This window comes from Prosopis cineraria, unplaced genomic scaffold, assembly GCF_029017545.1.
Source record: "Prosopis cineraria cultivar Desert tree isolate PC_DT_omini unplaced genomic scaffold, ASM2901754v1 PC1, whole genome shotgun sequence".
NCBI classification, from domain to species: domain Eukaryota; kingdom Viridiplantae; phylum Streptophyta; class Magnoliopsida; order Fabales; family Fabaceae; genus Prosopis; species Prosopis cineraria.
This window is the reverse complement of record NW_026555332.1, coordinates 45,499,220-45,516,275: the sequence shown is the minus strand read 5'-3', so window position 1 is coordinate 45,516,275 and position 17,056 is coordinate 45,499,220.

Here is a 17,056-nt window from a genome sequence, read left to right as displayed (position 1 = left end):
CCGGCTCAATGTTTATATTGGGCTTTTCTGGTGGGTTTAAGCACATAACTTGAAAGATCCCAATTCTAACCTAACATTTAATACTTGAGCCCAATTATGCACTCGGACCGGCCCAATATTCATGACGGGATTTTTTTGGTGCTTCTAAGCCCACAACTTGTCCAATTCCAACTTCCATTGACTGCTGTTGTCATTGATGAGTAAAACCGAATCTTCTGGAGTAGGCTAGAAGGATCCATCAGTCCATGCCATTTATTATTTTTTTTTTACACATTATTATTTTGGTATTTTCATTCTTTCCGGTTTTTCCCTAAATCATTAATCAATAAAATGATATATATATCATTTTGTAATTGACAACAAATCAAACTATTCATGGACCATAAGTAGTTGATTCAGTTCAAATTTTATACAGTAAACCATAAAACGTGTTCAATTAAATATGAAAAGCAAAAAATACAAGTCGCAATACTGTTTTTAGATGATTAAAATAGCACTAGTAGTGCTGGCAGATCAAAATTGAGCAGAGGTTTTTGAATTAATAATCGTTTCCATTATTGCATTCTCTTTTATGCAAATATGATTGATTGGATGCACTTTCAGCAATGAAATGGGGCTGAAATGTTTCCACTGTTCAGTTCAGGCCAATGAAAAAGACATAGTATTTTACCTTGGCGCCATTAATAATTAATAATTACTTGTAAGCCAAAAAAAGCTAAGAATTGCTGGCTGTAAGCGTTGCTTTGGACCCGGGGGTTGGGGGCCGAAAAGAAAAGGACAAGAGTGATGAAAACGTGGGGAAATATAAAAGAACAAAAGTGATTAGTAGTAGTGTTAGTGGGGCATTGGATGCCAGTTCAGTTGTTCCCATTTAAAAAGTCATGATATATACATATCTCGGCCACGCACAATAAGAAGAAAATTAAGGAACGAAAAGGATTTCATTTTTGATCTTCACAACAAAGGCTTTAATTGGTCGTATATATATTCCTAGAATCTTGTTTGGTTATGTACTATGTCTATGTGTTGATTATTGATTAGTAATTTTTAAATTTTGTGAACGGACCGGACCAGGACCCCCCAAAAAAAAAAAAGAACGAAAGAGTTGCGTGGTGCATGAGATATGAATTTTATAGCTGTTTGTAATTTTTTTTAAAAAAAATTGTACTCACAAATAAGGCTTAGTTGAAAATCGAGTATATTATTACAATGCAAATTGTATCTCATTATTCTTTGATCAACAGGAAACCAAAAGAAATGCATGCGCCCGCGTATGCATGTTGCATGCATGCACAAAGTAGCATTTTTGTCTGAGAAGAATGATTCTCATTCCTCAGAATTCTGCCAAATGGAACAACAAACAATAATAGAGGGTGTATCACACACACAGACACACAAAGTTCCTGTCTTCTGTATGTATATGTGTCGGTTATGCATGAAATTGCCAACAAAAACTGAGAGATTCTGTGTCTCTATCACCGTAGTGCAATGCATGAATGCCGGGCACCAAAACTACTGATCTCTCTCTCTCTCTCTCTCTCTCTCTCTCTCTCTATGCATTCCTATGCGTATTGTTAATTTCAAAAAGGGTCATTTTATATAGGGAGATTATTGAGAGAATATTAGAAAGAGGAGGGCGTGGGGTGGTGGTGGTGGTGGTGGTGGTGGGTGCTGAATTGACATGCCACGACAAGCGAGTAGTGTCTCATACATCACCTTTTTGAATTTGGGTGAGCAGGCGAGCGAGAGTGTTTGTTTGTTGTTGGAGGGATATTGGAGTAGGGAAGAAGAAAGAAGAACACACGTACTGCAGAGTATTGATGCTGGTCAGGAGCAGATCATAAAAAATCATTAAATGGATTTGTCTCCACATTTTTTGGAGCATATGGGCGAAAATTGAGATGCCCATAGTAGTGGAATGGTGTGGCTCACATCAGATCAGCTTTTTTTGCGTAGCTTTGCGCATGTGCAGCTTCCATTGAATGGACTAGTTAGTCTCAGTGTCAGGAGTTAGCTCCGCCTTTTGGACCCTTGATGTTGGTCTCTAGTGTCGTGCTGGTGCTTGAGCTCATTTATATTGCACTATGGGTTCTCATACGGCAGCCGTACGTACAGCTTTATGTTAACCTAAATTATCTAACAAGGACCATCGTTGCCGGTTGGTTCCGCGCTCTCTGATTTGCTTGTCTCTTTTCCTTCATTGATGACCTCTGGAATCTTCTTCTTTCTTTTTTCACCTCCATATGCCCAGCTGCCACTTGGGGTTCATTCGTCTCATTAATTCACTGTACGCCCATGGTGGCTTTGGCTTTGTGCAAGTAAATAGGTTCGTGTGGTGTTGGTTCGAAAAACGTGTCTCATCAATTATTGTGGATTATTATTCTTCCCCCTGCAGTGCCAGCTTCGAAGTATTTTAGGTTTTGAGCCCTGCATCTTCAGAAAACCTATCTCATAGACTCATACGGTGGCTCTGGCTTTGTGTAAATAAATGTTTATTATTGTTCAACAAAAACAAACGCATGTGCTTGCATTTAGTGTTGTGCATATCGCAGTTCTGGCTTCGACTTTCTCTTCTTCTTCTTTTTTTTTCACCGAAGTTTTGGTTTCGAGTGTTAGTGTTTCCTTTTTCTCATGAATACGTACTACTGTTCGTTACCAGTACTTTGATATCCGAAACTGAAATACTTTCTCTATTTAAAAATATAAAATATTTTTTTAAAATTAAACGTTTAAAAATATAAAATATTTTTAATTTTTAATATATAATCATTACTTTTTTAAAAAAGTATTCCTATCAAATAAATTATTTTATATTTATTTTAAGGTAAAGCACTATATTAAATATAGGTAAATTTAAAAAGATATGGTTAGTTTAAAAATAAATAACTAATTTATTAGGGAGAAGATTTAATAAAAATATCTTATATTTTTTAATTAAAGGAGTATTTTTTAATGTGTTTTAATTATTTAATTTCTAATAACCAGAGATTTTTCATCTGCATGTATATATGATTTTATATAGTTAAGTTTGGGTTTGCACTATTTCTTGCTAAATCGAGTGACCAGAAATTGACCTCAATACTGCCAAAAAAATTTACCCATATGCAATACTTTAAAAAAATTATCCATATACTACACTTAAATAAAAAAAGGACTCGGTTTGCATGAGAACAGCTCCATTTTATCTTTTAATATGGAAGTTCAAAATTTGCTTTCTGTGGAACTGAGTTATATACTCATAGTTTAAGAAAAGAAAAGAAAAAGCGCCTAGGCACAGCCTGGTACGCATAGCCTGCAATCCACATCTCTTGTTACTTATTATTATAATTTCTTCAATTTTATTTACAAGACACATTTTAAAAAATTAATTTAATCTTATTTATGAGTCATTGTGTAATTTTTTAAATATTATTTAAAAAATATTTTTAAAATTATCCTTTTTAGAAGAAAAAAAGTAACATAACAATATTTTTTATATTTATTATATAGGAGTATATTTAAAATTTTACACATTTTTATTTTTTTAATTTTTTTTTTTGCATTGATATTGATAGATTGACAAAAATTACTAATAAAGAGGACTGGAGTAGTATTGGGCTGCATGTGAACAGGGTTAGTCATAAGTATAATAAATATAATATAAATTTTATAATTATAATTATTCAAATTATACATAATTATTTCATATTATATAACAAGTAATAAGAACCCTCTTGAGGCTATGCAAGGATAAGATTGGGCTAAGTATCACCCCTACTCGATGTCTTGCTCGATGTGCAATTTAGAAGCCTAGTTGACCCAATAAGTTTTACAAATTTTTTTTGAAAAAAATATAATTATTATTATTTAAAATATATTCTTTACATGTTATTAAGTTAGTATAAAATTCTAAATTTTGAAAGAGTGTAAAAAATTGTAATGGTATGAAGTGTCCAAAAAAATCATAAAGGTGACTTGGTTCATTTATTTATAATTTATAAAATCATATATTATAATTTAAAATTATGTAATTTTATTTTTTTGCTAATTATGTATTATTAAATAGTTATTTTATAATTACATAATTCTTGGAAGTTTATAATTATAGAATTAGTATGCTTCCTCCACCCCAAATTATAAGATAATTTTGGAGGAATTTTTCATCCCAAAATATAAGAAAATTTAATTTTTTTATTTATAATGTATTTTTAATATTACCTTTTAAGCTGAGAGAGAATTAGAATAATATTATAACATGATGATTAAATATATAGTGATGTGTTTAAAAATTATAATTTTGTTTTAAAAAAATGTAGATTATTATTATTGTATTTTAGTGATATACATAATTTTATTTTAAATCATCTTATAATTTGTAATTTGAGATAGAAAAAATATTATTTATATTATATATAACACCCACCTATATGTTGTGAAAGAAAAAGTCACGCGCGCACACGTATCAGGGGGCAGGATGGGGAAGGGAAGTAGGGAGTGGGGATGGCGAGTTATGCCTGCACACTTCACTCATCGTAAGTGAAAACTCAGTGGAATAGAAATCGAGTTCTGTACTTTTGCATTAAAAAAAAAAAAGATTTTGACACGATAAATGCCAGGTTTTAAATTTATATTATATGAGCAAATATTTTTGAAAGTATAGTATATAGGTAAATAAAAAAAAAATAGTAGTAAGGTCAGTTTGCCTTGAATGACAATTAAGATAGGTTGTTCAAAAGAGATGCTTGATTAAAATAATAACCTTTATAAATAATCTTGCACATTTTTTTTATATTTTTTCTAATTCACTAGCGCTTACTCTAATTATCTTGATTTCATCATTGATTTGTCAGTAAAAAATGAATGTATACATGAGTTTAATTAAGGCAGAGATCAAACATGATAATGAATAATTAAATAAAAATAAATGATTTAAAAAACATATAATTGATAGAATGATTGATCGAGGGAACCTATTTTCCTATTTAAAAATATCGATAAGCATGTATCATAGTTGATGCATGTTTTAAATATAAACATCTTTTTTAGTGAAGATTTAAACATCAATTTTTTCATATTATAAGCGATTAATTTCTTCTGTTCGATATAACTTGTCTTTAGAAAAATGGGTGAGGACCTTTATAGAACCTGTCAAGGCAAAATTGACCACTGTATCAAAGGAAAAAAAAAACTTATTTATCAAATAATATGCATTAAAAAGTATTTACCGATGCATTATAAATTAAAAATTGGTTCAGTCACACCAAGTTCAGCTTTTGTTTGTTTTTTTTATGTCAAAAATAAGGGTGAAAATAGGTTAGGGTGAATAAACTTCAGCCAGATAAGCATGAGCTTATATGATAAATTAGAAGCTTGAGTCTAACCAACAACCTGTACAAGGCTTTTTTTACGGCTTAAGTTTGAGCCTTCTTAAAGTCTGGCCTGACCTGAAGGTTTATTTAAAAGTAAGCTTTTTAATTAAACTCATATTTTAGTTTTAAACGGATTAAGTATACTTTAGGATTATTATAATATATAATATATAATTTAATTTGTCAATTATAATATACAATAATTGAAAGGACTAACCAACTATAATATGATATAATAATAAAGTAATAACATTAAGATCAATATACAAATCCAGTATGATTGAAAACATAAGTAGAAATAAAAAAAATATATTGATTAAAAATTAAATGATGAAATTGATATGTTTGTGATATATTACATAATATGTGTGTGTGTGTAAATAGGCTAACTTGTTGGGCTCGTAAATTTTCTTAAAAAAAATAAGCCTAGCATATTTAATTAAATAGGCTTAATTAAATGTTTAAACATGGCCTAAGCTTATTTGATAAATAGATTAGGTTAGGTTAAAGTGGGTAGGCTGTAGGCTTCTATTGAAAACTTGACATATTCCCACCCCCTATCAGAAGCACATAACTCAAGTTCTGTGAGGCCAAATTTTGCAATAATGATTAAAGAGACATAAAATATAATTTTGAATTCCTACACTTTTTTTTTTTTTTATTGATTTCTATACTTTTTTTCGGTGTTTTAAATCTCTACACCTTGCTTTTCATTGTTTTAGATTCCTTCGTGAACAAGTTTAAGGACCTTGAAATAAACTAAAATAATAAAAAATAAAAATGCAAGGATCTAAAATGTAAAAGAGTATAGAAATTAATAATAAAACACAAGAAAAGTGACAGGATATAAAGTCATGTTTTCCAAACCAAAAATTATGTGTTAGATGTGGTAGGCATTCTTTCATTGTCTTTGCGCACCTTTTTTGCCTAACCTTTTTTCTCCCTCTCTCTTGGCAATCACTTACCTCTCCTTTTACAAGCAGCTTCCCCTCACCTTTAAAGTCGATAATTTGAATCAAATTTTACTGACTAGCTTGAATAAGTCTAAACTTAAATGGATTTGATTTAAATATCTAAGTTTTTTTATTATTGATAAACTAAAGTTAAAATTAGATAAAAGTTAGAAATCTTTATTTTTTAATATAAAAATTAAAATTTGTTATGAAAATAAATAAAATAATATTCAATTATCTAAGTATTTAAATTATTTCAAATAAGTCTGAAAGGTCAAAGTATTATTGAGAATTTAATTTCATCTCCAAAATTTGCCACAAATTTAATCTTTCTTTTCAATTTGACCCCACTGTTAGGGATGAGCAAAACCAAACCGAAATCGAAAATCGAACCGAATCGAATCAAATTTTGTCTATTTGATTCGGTCTATTTAATTTTTCGGTTCGATTCGGTTTTTTTATTTTAAATATTTTAGTTGATCGGTTCGATTTGGTTAGTAAAATTTAAAATCCAATAGACCGAACCGACAGAATTACATATAATTTATTAATTTATAAATTATTTTATTTATATTTTTTATTTTTTTTATTTTTTATTTTAATAAAGAATAAAAAATAATAACATCACTTGAAACCCCATTTCAATCATTCACTCTCATCAGTAGGTGTTGTGACTAGATTATGGGGCCATTATTTGATTATCGGTGTTTATTTATAATTGTTTATTTGATTATCCATGTCTTTATAATATTTGAACTTTATGTCATATGGGTGTAATTAGAATGGGCTCATATTGAAAAAAATAAATAGAAAAAAGGCTTAATTTTATAGTGTTGTTTGTTTTAATATTTAAAAAATGGGCCCAGTTTTAATAGCCAAATATGAAACCGAAAAATCGAATTAATCGACCGAACTGAATTATCAAATTTCAGTTCGGTCCTTGTTTGGTTCGATTGGCTTATTCAGTTCGATTCTATTTTCATTTTTAGTGTTATTCGATCGATCGATTCTACATATTTTAAAACCGAACCGAATCAAATCAATCAATGCTCACCCCTACCCATGGTTGTTTCATCAGCTAACTGCTAACATCAATCTCTGATCACTATTCTGCAGCACATGGACGCACGGTGTGTGTACGTTTACCCTTCGAACTTCAAAACTTAGTTTATAAAATTTTATTTATAATTTAATAATGAAAACATTCAATTTAAATTAATGACAAAACATAAGCATGCATTTATATTTATCTATAATTTATCAGTTTCATTATGTTTACAATTATATTTAGAAGTTTATTTATTTAAAAATTATAAGATATAAATGCAAACATACACTCTCTCCATTTAAAAAAGAAGAAGATATTTTTAACAAACTCTCAATAAGTTATTTAGTTTTATTTAAAGTTATATCATTTTTTTATATTTATTCTTATTTAATAAGGTATCTAACTTAAAGATGAATGATTGATTACTTTATTTATTAAAAACATTTAAAAAAACACATTAATTAAATATTAAAATACTTAAAAATACCTTATATTTTTAATATTTAAATTCTTAAAAAATATATAAGTTTTTTTCTTTAATAATTTGGTGGTCAATTTGCCACATTTGCTAATTGCTAATTGTTAATATTAATGGATGAAAGTTGGGCGCTGAATAGGCGCCGTGCAGGAACATATAAAAGCATGCTTCCGTCTGCAACTCAGCCCCATTATATTAAATTATACACGTACGCCTAAAGTTGAAGGGGAAAAAAAAAGAACAGAAAAAGTAAGGCATGGAATGTGCGTCTGTGTAAATTATAAAAAAGAGCACAAGTATGATGTATCCACGCCCGTTATAAATAATCTCCAAAAGTTGAACTGTCCATTTCAAAATTACATGGTGGCCAAAATTTAATATTTAAAATTACATTGTAGTGCCATACAGGAAATGCTCTGCTCAAAAGCTCCTAGTCTCTGTGCGTCGCAGCTAGTCAACTATCAATACTTATCTGATTGATTAGTAATTAATCCTCCAGCTTTTATTTTATTCATTGATTTACCTTGCTAGTAGCCTTGGACTGAAACCAACTTAGGTGGGGACGGGATCGGAGCCTTTATCTCTTTCATAAAATAAATGCTCAACTAGCACGGTTCGCCAACGTATAAGAGAGAGAGGGAGAGAGATATATATATATATATATATAAATTATATTATTATTTATTTGATTGGTCCATATATTTGTCTCTGTCTTCCAGTGGTAACAATTCTAAAACACGGAAAATGAATTGACTTCTGAGGGCGAGACCCTGTCAAATTTACTCTAATTGTTAATTTGCTTGGGTCAAAAGAAAACGTAATTTGTCAATTAGTTGTTTAAAAGAAAATATATACTAATATAATTGTCTAGGATGGGAAGAAATTTCTTTTTTTAAAATCAAAAAATTATAGGGGAATTACATGAACAGCGCGTGTTAGCAATATTTTAGAGGTCGTATTATATTAATTAATCAGAATAGACTAAGTATGTAAAGATTGCATTAAAGAAGAGGGAGAAGAAATAACATTGGCGACGATGCTTTGCGTAAATTCGAAAGGGTGTGTACGTATAGAGAAATATTTAAATTGATCAAGTGCACCATGTTATTTATAGCTTATCTAATAAAAATATAATAATTAAACATCATTAAATATAAATTAATTTTAATATTAATGATAATAGGAAGAAAAAGGTAAGAAATAAGATATACATTCTGTTATAAAAATAAAATTAATTTAATAAATGGCACATAAGATTTTATTTAAATTACTTTAAATATTTTAATTAAATAAATTATAAATTATATAATACATTCGATTTACTTAAGTATTTCTCAGCACATATATTAATATTATGTCTTGTCTGTTTCGTATTTATTTCCCACTAAAGCCATGAAAATGACTTGCTTGCTTCTTTAATCTAATCCCTGAATTTTGATTGATTGAATATTTTATCATTGATTTGTTTTTTTTTTTTATTTTTTTGCCAGAATTGATTTGTGTAGTTTAATTTATGCTTAAGTCCGCTTCCTGGGCGCTATTCTTCTTTAAAAAAGCTTTGAATTTAAAAAATAAAACAAAATTCTGCATAAATTCAGTAAACAAAAACAATACTTAATTAATCACGTAGTGTTTGCACTCATTTTTTTAATTAATAAATTACACAAGGCAAGTGAAACACTTGGAATGACGACTTTATAATAATAGAGACAGTTGCAGAAACATTTAGGAAGAGACGTAGAGATTATATATATACAAAGATTTTTTATTTTTTAGATGTTTGTATTTATACAGCCCACATTATTAAATGTTTAATATAAGAAGGTTTTTGTGTTTCGTGAAAAAAAGGGTTTTTGTGTGCCGGTTTAAAATATATCACTACTGCGCACACGCACATGCATCATACATGCAGAATTACACATACAGAGAGAGAATCACCTAACAATATGAAAATACTCTTAAAAAAACAAAGTGCGAACAACAGGCAATACCAATTGTCTGTGAGTCTGTGATAGAAGCACATACTCCTACAAGACAATACCAATTAGAGTAACGTCACAAGTATAATTAAAAGACAAATTAATTATATGAAGAGTGATTAAGAATCGCATTAATTGAAAAGTTAGTGCATGAAATCAGCCAATTGATACCATGACGCATTAGATATATATATATATATATATATATATAAAGAAAACCCATAGAAAATGAAGTGTTGGATGAGGTGGTGATATCCTTTTTTTTTTTTTTTTAAAAAAACGATAAAGGGGGCCACAGCGATGTCGACGAAAGGAGACAGTTTAATTATTTTGCATGGCTTCACTCTCGTGGCCACATGTCTATCACTCCACGCGGTGCCATTAATGAGATGAAGATTCTCCACATAACATCAAATCCTTCGTTTACAAGATCCGTCGATATCTATATTGCATATTAAAAAAAGAATACATCAATATTGAATATGACCGTTAATATTTATTTGATTAAAATATACTTCATTTTAAATTATAAAATATTTTTAAATAAAATCTTATTTATCAATAAAATATATTAAATATATTATATAACATTATTTTTTTAAAATAAAAATAAAAATTTTTAAAAATACATTTTATTTAATACTTTATTAATAAAAAATTATTGAAAAGAGAAAATATATGAGAAATATAATCTTAAAAAAATTATTAATAAAATTTTATTTTTGTTAAAGTACCTTGATGCTAAGCTGTTAAATCGTTCCTAAATACATTTTATAATTTAAAATGAAGGAAGTATAAAACTCAATTATGCCCATCATTTCTTAAAATTTTATAAATAATCTTCCTAACCTCTAATTTTTTATCACAGATTTCATATTAAAAAAAACACACAATATAACAGCTTTATAACATATGATATAAGCTGATAATAATAGAAAAGATATGGATAAAATTTTTGTCAAGTTATTATTAACTTTTTTGCCAAATATGTGTGGATGAGTTCATTCAATCTATTAAACAAAAAATTCACAAGCCAGATAAGAAATTACAAGATATAATTTAAAATGTACAAATTACATTATTAAAAAAAATTGTAAATGACGCGATTTATTTTTTATTTTATTAAATCTGGGATGCAAGTTGGTGAAGCAAAGCACACGGGCTAGAAATTACCTTTCGCGTGAGCGTGATGGTATTTCTAGAAAACTCGGGAAGTCAAGCACACACAAATAGCCAGATTTTGTCGTCTTATGTAAGGAGACGAAAGAATCCACTGCATCATTCCTGCGACGTAAACCCTTTCAAGGCTTCAACAAAGTTAAACGTTTACTCTCTGTTTTTGTTTTTTCTGGTGTCAAATTCTCGACGTCACCAATTGATGCATTATCTATTCATCTTAAACTCTTTTTTTGTGTGGAAGATTTCATCACATTCATATGTGAAGAGAGTCATTTTAATCTAAAAAATGTTAATCTATTATCTGTTGAAAAGAAAAATAATTAATTATGTTATGCAAAGTATTTAATCAGACCAATTTGCTTTAGATGATACTATTCTTTAAAAAATGGCTGAATGACTTAATCACGTGGGTTTTGTATCATGCGACCATGGAATTTAGACTTTACTCATGCGATATGCATAACCTTGAAATAGTCGTTGATTATATTTAAGCTTTCCAATAAAACATTGTTTAGGAAAATACCTTTAGAGTTGTGAAATATAAATTATAAGTTAACAAATCATATTTTCACATAAAACAAAGACGGAGAAATAATTAACCAAATTAAAGTGAAGTGAAGAATCATGATAAATTCAGAGCATAATTGTCCGTTAAAAGAAAATCATAAAATACGTTCTATCACAAATTTCGGTAAAATTGAAATCATTGCAAGAGTCAAATAGAAAAAAATAACCTGTGAAAGCAACAAGTTATAAGTTTATTTCAATCAGAGGGAAGGCAACAAGTTATGAGTTAAATTCGAATAATTATAAGCTAAACTCAATATATAGTTAATTGATTGTGAATTCAATTACTCGTTCAAAGAATTGTTTCTTTCTTTTTATATTATGGCTAGCCCTTGCTACAAACTTTTCCAGCTTCATCCCTCCATTAGTTCAATGGACAAGTTCCTCAAAAGCCATTGATGCCTTTTTAATTTCTGTTATACCTATTCTCTTCAAAAAAAAAAAAAAGAAAAGAAAAGAAAAGAAAAGAAAAGAAAGAAACTCAAATGTTTGGGACAAAATCTTGCATCACCTTGATGCATTGTCTTAGATGTAAAAGTTGATGAAAGAAATTTTATTTTTATCCTAAATATAAAACTTTAATCTAGCTATTTTACTAGCAAGTTAGATCTAACAAAAGGAACTAGTCATTTATAACATGACAAACTACAATTTGAATTATTTTTGAGAGAGATGTCTACATTTAGTATTTAATTACACTTCAATTGAAATTGCCTTTTGTAGAAAGATACTTATGAGTAATAAAAAAATAAATTTTTAATCTATTTTATTTCTTATATTTATTACTTTTCACAAATTATTTTGATTTGTTGCGCAAATTAGTGTGTACAATTAATAAATGTAGTTTCTATTTAAATTGTTAAAAATAAATATTATAGAAATTAATATAATTTTTTACAAATAACTAATTTATTTGATTAAGTTTTAAATATCTGAATTATTCATTGAATTCCCACATTTAGGAAAAAAAAGTATTCCTCCGTTAAAAAATTTAAGATATTGTCAACTGAATCTCACTTCAATAAAGTAATTACCTACTTTTAAACTAACCTTATCTTTTCATATTTATTTTTATTAAATACCTTATAATAAATATAAAGTCACTATTAATAAAAGTACTTAAAAAATTAATAATTATACTTTAAAAAATTAAAAATGCCTTATAGAATATTGTTTTTCTTAAAATGCAAATGCCACAATTTGGGGAAAAAAAACTAATAATCTACACCACAAAAAATATAATTATCCTATCATACAATCACAGACAATAATCAGACAACTATTCGAGTAAGATACTCTGGAGTGAAGTTCATGCTCGGGATTGTAATTATAACCAGCCTCTATTCCTTTTCCCGAGAGACTGAGCGTGGCCTCGATGATTTCAAATCCCTGGCTGAAACTAGACCTAACGCTGTGTGATCAAATTCAATGTGTTTTTCATATGCAAATTATGATTATGATATGAATGTGAACAATATTAGACAACACGTCCATGCTCTTAGAGAGGAGAATATTATTAAATCTTAATTTTTATGCATGATATATGCAAATACAATGAATACATGCAAGTTTGAATTTAAATATCCTATACATGTGCTAATATTTCTATTATTGGCACCGCCGCAAGGTTGTGCCCGGCCCGATCTGAATAATCAATCATACAAATAAACGTGACAAGATCGTGGCATATTTAATAAAAACCATTTACTATTTACTTTTTCACTAGATCTAATATTAATAGCAACCCTTTATTTTTTTGTTCAAGCAAAGTAAGAAAAATATCATAGGCCAGAGCCATTTGATTATTTGAAAAGTGAAATGATGTAAATAAAATGAATTAAAGAGATAAGAATATGAATGAACTAAATTACTCTTCGATGACATTTAATGACTCGTATCATAAACATAGGAATTAACACACAACACCTTTTATAAATAACATCAATCCAAATTTCTAATTTCATAAACTAACCAGAATATGCCTTTTGCGACGCACAGGAAACGTCAACATATTTTTTTTAATTAAAAGGATGTTACTGTTGTTTTTACTGTAGGACAAACACTAACAAAAGATTGTGTTTTACAAAAGAAAATATTAACTATCCTTCTCCCTTGCAAACATGATTCACTTGTCTCTCTCTCTTTCTTTCTTTCTTTTTTTTTTTTGGATTGATTCTTTTATTTTTATTTTTATTTTTTAATTCATTTCATTTTTTTTAATTTTCAATTACCAAACGATCCCATAGACGGGGGTGTCTTTTAATCACAATTGATGGGAGCATTGGAGACAAATAACACTGAAACTGTCTTCCTGCTCTTCGTTGATGTCAGTGTAGAATAAAGCTCTAGCTATAAAAACCATATCACTCTGTTCTTTTTTAACAGCAAGCTGTAAACTAATCTTTTCATGCAAATTATAAGTCACTTTGTGACAAGATTATAATATAACAATAAAACACAACAATAAAAATTTAAATTTAAAAAACGCCGTTATTTATACTTAATCATTACGCAACAATATCATTTCATTTATCTCTTTCCATTTGAAAAGTAATGTTGAAAAAAAATCATTAATAAAACTTAATTTGTTTTTCTTGAATCTTTTATTTTGGGATAACAATTTTTTCAAAAAAATTATCTCATGATTTGAGACAGATGAAGTATTATATCTCAAACTCAGCATGTAGCTTGAGATAAATCGTAAGTTCTATATGCTGCATGCAAACTATTTTATTTTGAAGAAGAGAGACGTAGCCTATTATGACCAGGGATTTGAGAAATGGTGAGTCGATTTCCGCCATAAATTTGGATTTGGCATGTGGCGACGAACACCACCAGTTTTTTGGGCAGGACGCCAATGTGTGCTATTACTTTAATTTATGTGGCCTCAAGTATGTTAGCATTAAGTGTTTACTCTATTATTGTTTATTGCCCAAACCCAAGTGCTTAAATTGCATGGAACAGGTGGCGTATTTTATGTTAGACACAAACAGGCCCGATTTTCATTGTGCAGGACAGGAGGATACATGTGTGCGTGCGTAATCGGTAATAAGGAGCAGACAAGCTTTTTCACGTTAGCTTCAATTTAAACCGTACTTATTTAAATTTGAGTTTAAATACCTTAATATATAAAAAAATTATATAATTAAACTCGATTTTAACTCCTCAAATTTTTTGGTTGGCTCGAATAACTAAATCGTTAAATATTAGTTTTTTTTATCCATTTTCAATTTTTATATTATTTTATTAACAAATAAAAAAGAATTTAAATATTTTGGTTAAGGCTATTCCAGCTTGGGCTTGTCTCAGCTTTCTTCGGGTTGATTCAAATAATTTGAATAAGTTTGAAATAAATAAAATCTTTTAAGCTACCAAGCATGACCATAAAATTTTTTTAAATTTATTTAAATTAGTGTGTCGAGTTTGATACAAATTATCACCAACATGTCATGTGTGTGTTGTGCCTAGTTATTGTGTATATATATTGGTCAGATGAAAAAAAAAAAAAGACTGGTGGCAATAGCAACGGGGGAAACGATTTGATTCTTCAAATATATACATGCAGCAGGTCTTGGATCTGAATCAAAACTAAGTCACAACTGTTAAACCTCTCAGGAGTCAAGATACCAAACAGACCACGATAATGATAATGGAATGACATTATCAAGTTGCCTTTATTCTTTTCTAATAAAGTTTAGTTATACATAAGTTAAGCTAAAATGGTGTATTCCGTGATTTGATAGCTTATCCCATGTTCCAATCCAGTGAATTCACTGTATAATTTCCATTAGTTGAATGAAAAGTAAAAAAAAAAAAAAAAAAGAGAAAGAACTAAGTTAATCTTTCAATTAATAGACTTGAGATGTTTTTTTATTGCTCGTCGATATCTTTTAAAGTACTGTCAGGTTAAATGTGAATATTTTTTTAATGATAATTCAAATTTTGACTTATTAAATTATAAGATATTAACTCTTTTTATTAGATTTGATCTTCGTTGGTAACCTGAGACTTGCACATGTGTGTTTCCAATTAGGGAATTTAATCCAAATCTAAATTTAAATTTTCATCAATTTAAATGCACCATAAAGCTACTAAGGGGCTTCTGCTGTTTTGTTTTCGTTTTTTTTAAGAACTATTTTATAAATCAATTTTTAAAATTTGTTTTTGGAATAAAACAAAATGAAATATATTTGATTATTTTAATTTGATAACAAATTTAGAGTTAAAAAGATCGTCAATGGTGGTGGTTATCAATAATCAATAACAATGGTTTATGGTAGCGGTTATTCATAATTAAAGATAATTTATTATAGTTAAATGTAGATGCTCTAAAAATATAAAAAGACAAAAGCTTAAGATAATTTTATTTTTTATTTTAAAAAATAGGCCAACTGTAAAAAGTTTAGATTCAAAAAATTTACTAAAACAATTTTTTTACTTTTAAAAATAAAAAACAGTTAAAAACAAACAAACTGGGCGCATACCTCACCATGCTAGTCTCTTGTCAGACGCCCCTCAATTTTGAACTAAACCCATTTTCAAACCTGTCACATTCCAGAGCCAATTAAATTGGGAAGGCCTATAGGAACGCCACGTGTCACATAGCTTTCTTCAAAACTTGGTTGTGCTTTTTAAAACAAATCCACACATCGTGATTTGTTGAAGTTGATCGTAAAAAAAATCACCACACGCTTGAACGAAAAAGCCCTAATCAAAAAGTCAAGAAAACACTTAAAGCCGCAAACGCAGATGTCATTACCTACCCGAAGTCCACTCACCCGCCGTCCATTTCGCCAAGAAAAACCAGAGATCAATTTCTATACTCCGACGATTTATCACGTCATCATTTTTATTAAAAAAGCCAGAAAAGGTCATAAAATGGGCTGGCTCATACTAACCCAGATGGCTTTGGCAAATTGGCACTCACTCACCATCCCAATTCTTAAATATTTTTTGCATGAAATAAAGTTTTAAGTTTTTTTTTGGAAGAAAGAAATTATTAATTATTTAAATTAAGTCTTGGGAGTCACACTCCAAACATTTATAAGTTTAACTTTCAATTTTATAATTTTATTAATGATTTTAATAAAATTAAGAGTCAGACTTATAAATTCATAAAATAATATATTTAAAATTTAATTTAAATTAATTAATTCTTTAGAATCTACTTCCTTCAATTTTATTTATAAGACATTTTTCTAGAAGTAGTTTTTAATTTAAAATAAAAGACCTTTTGTAATAATAAAATTATTTTTTTAATTTTATCATTTATTGATTAGCGTGAAAATGTATAGTGTGCGTAATTGTATTGTTATAGAAAAACACAGTTTTAGATTCTTGAATTTTACTCGTGTTTCGCTTTTGATCCATGCATTTTTTCTTTCAATATTTTAGATTATTAAAATAATAAAAATAAAAATGTATGGACTTAGAATGCTAAAAAATGTGTAAAGATCAATGATAAAATGTAAGTAAAGTACATGAATTAAAAATTATATTTTTAA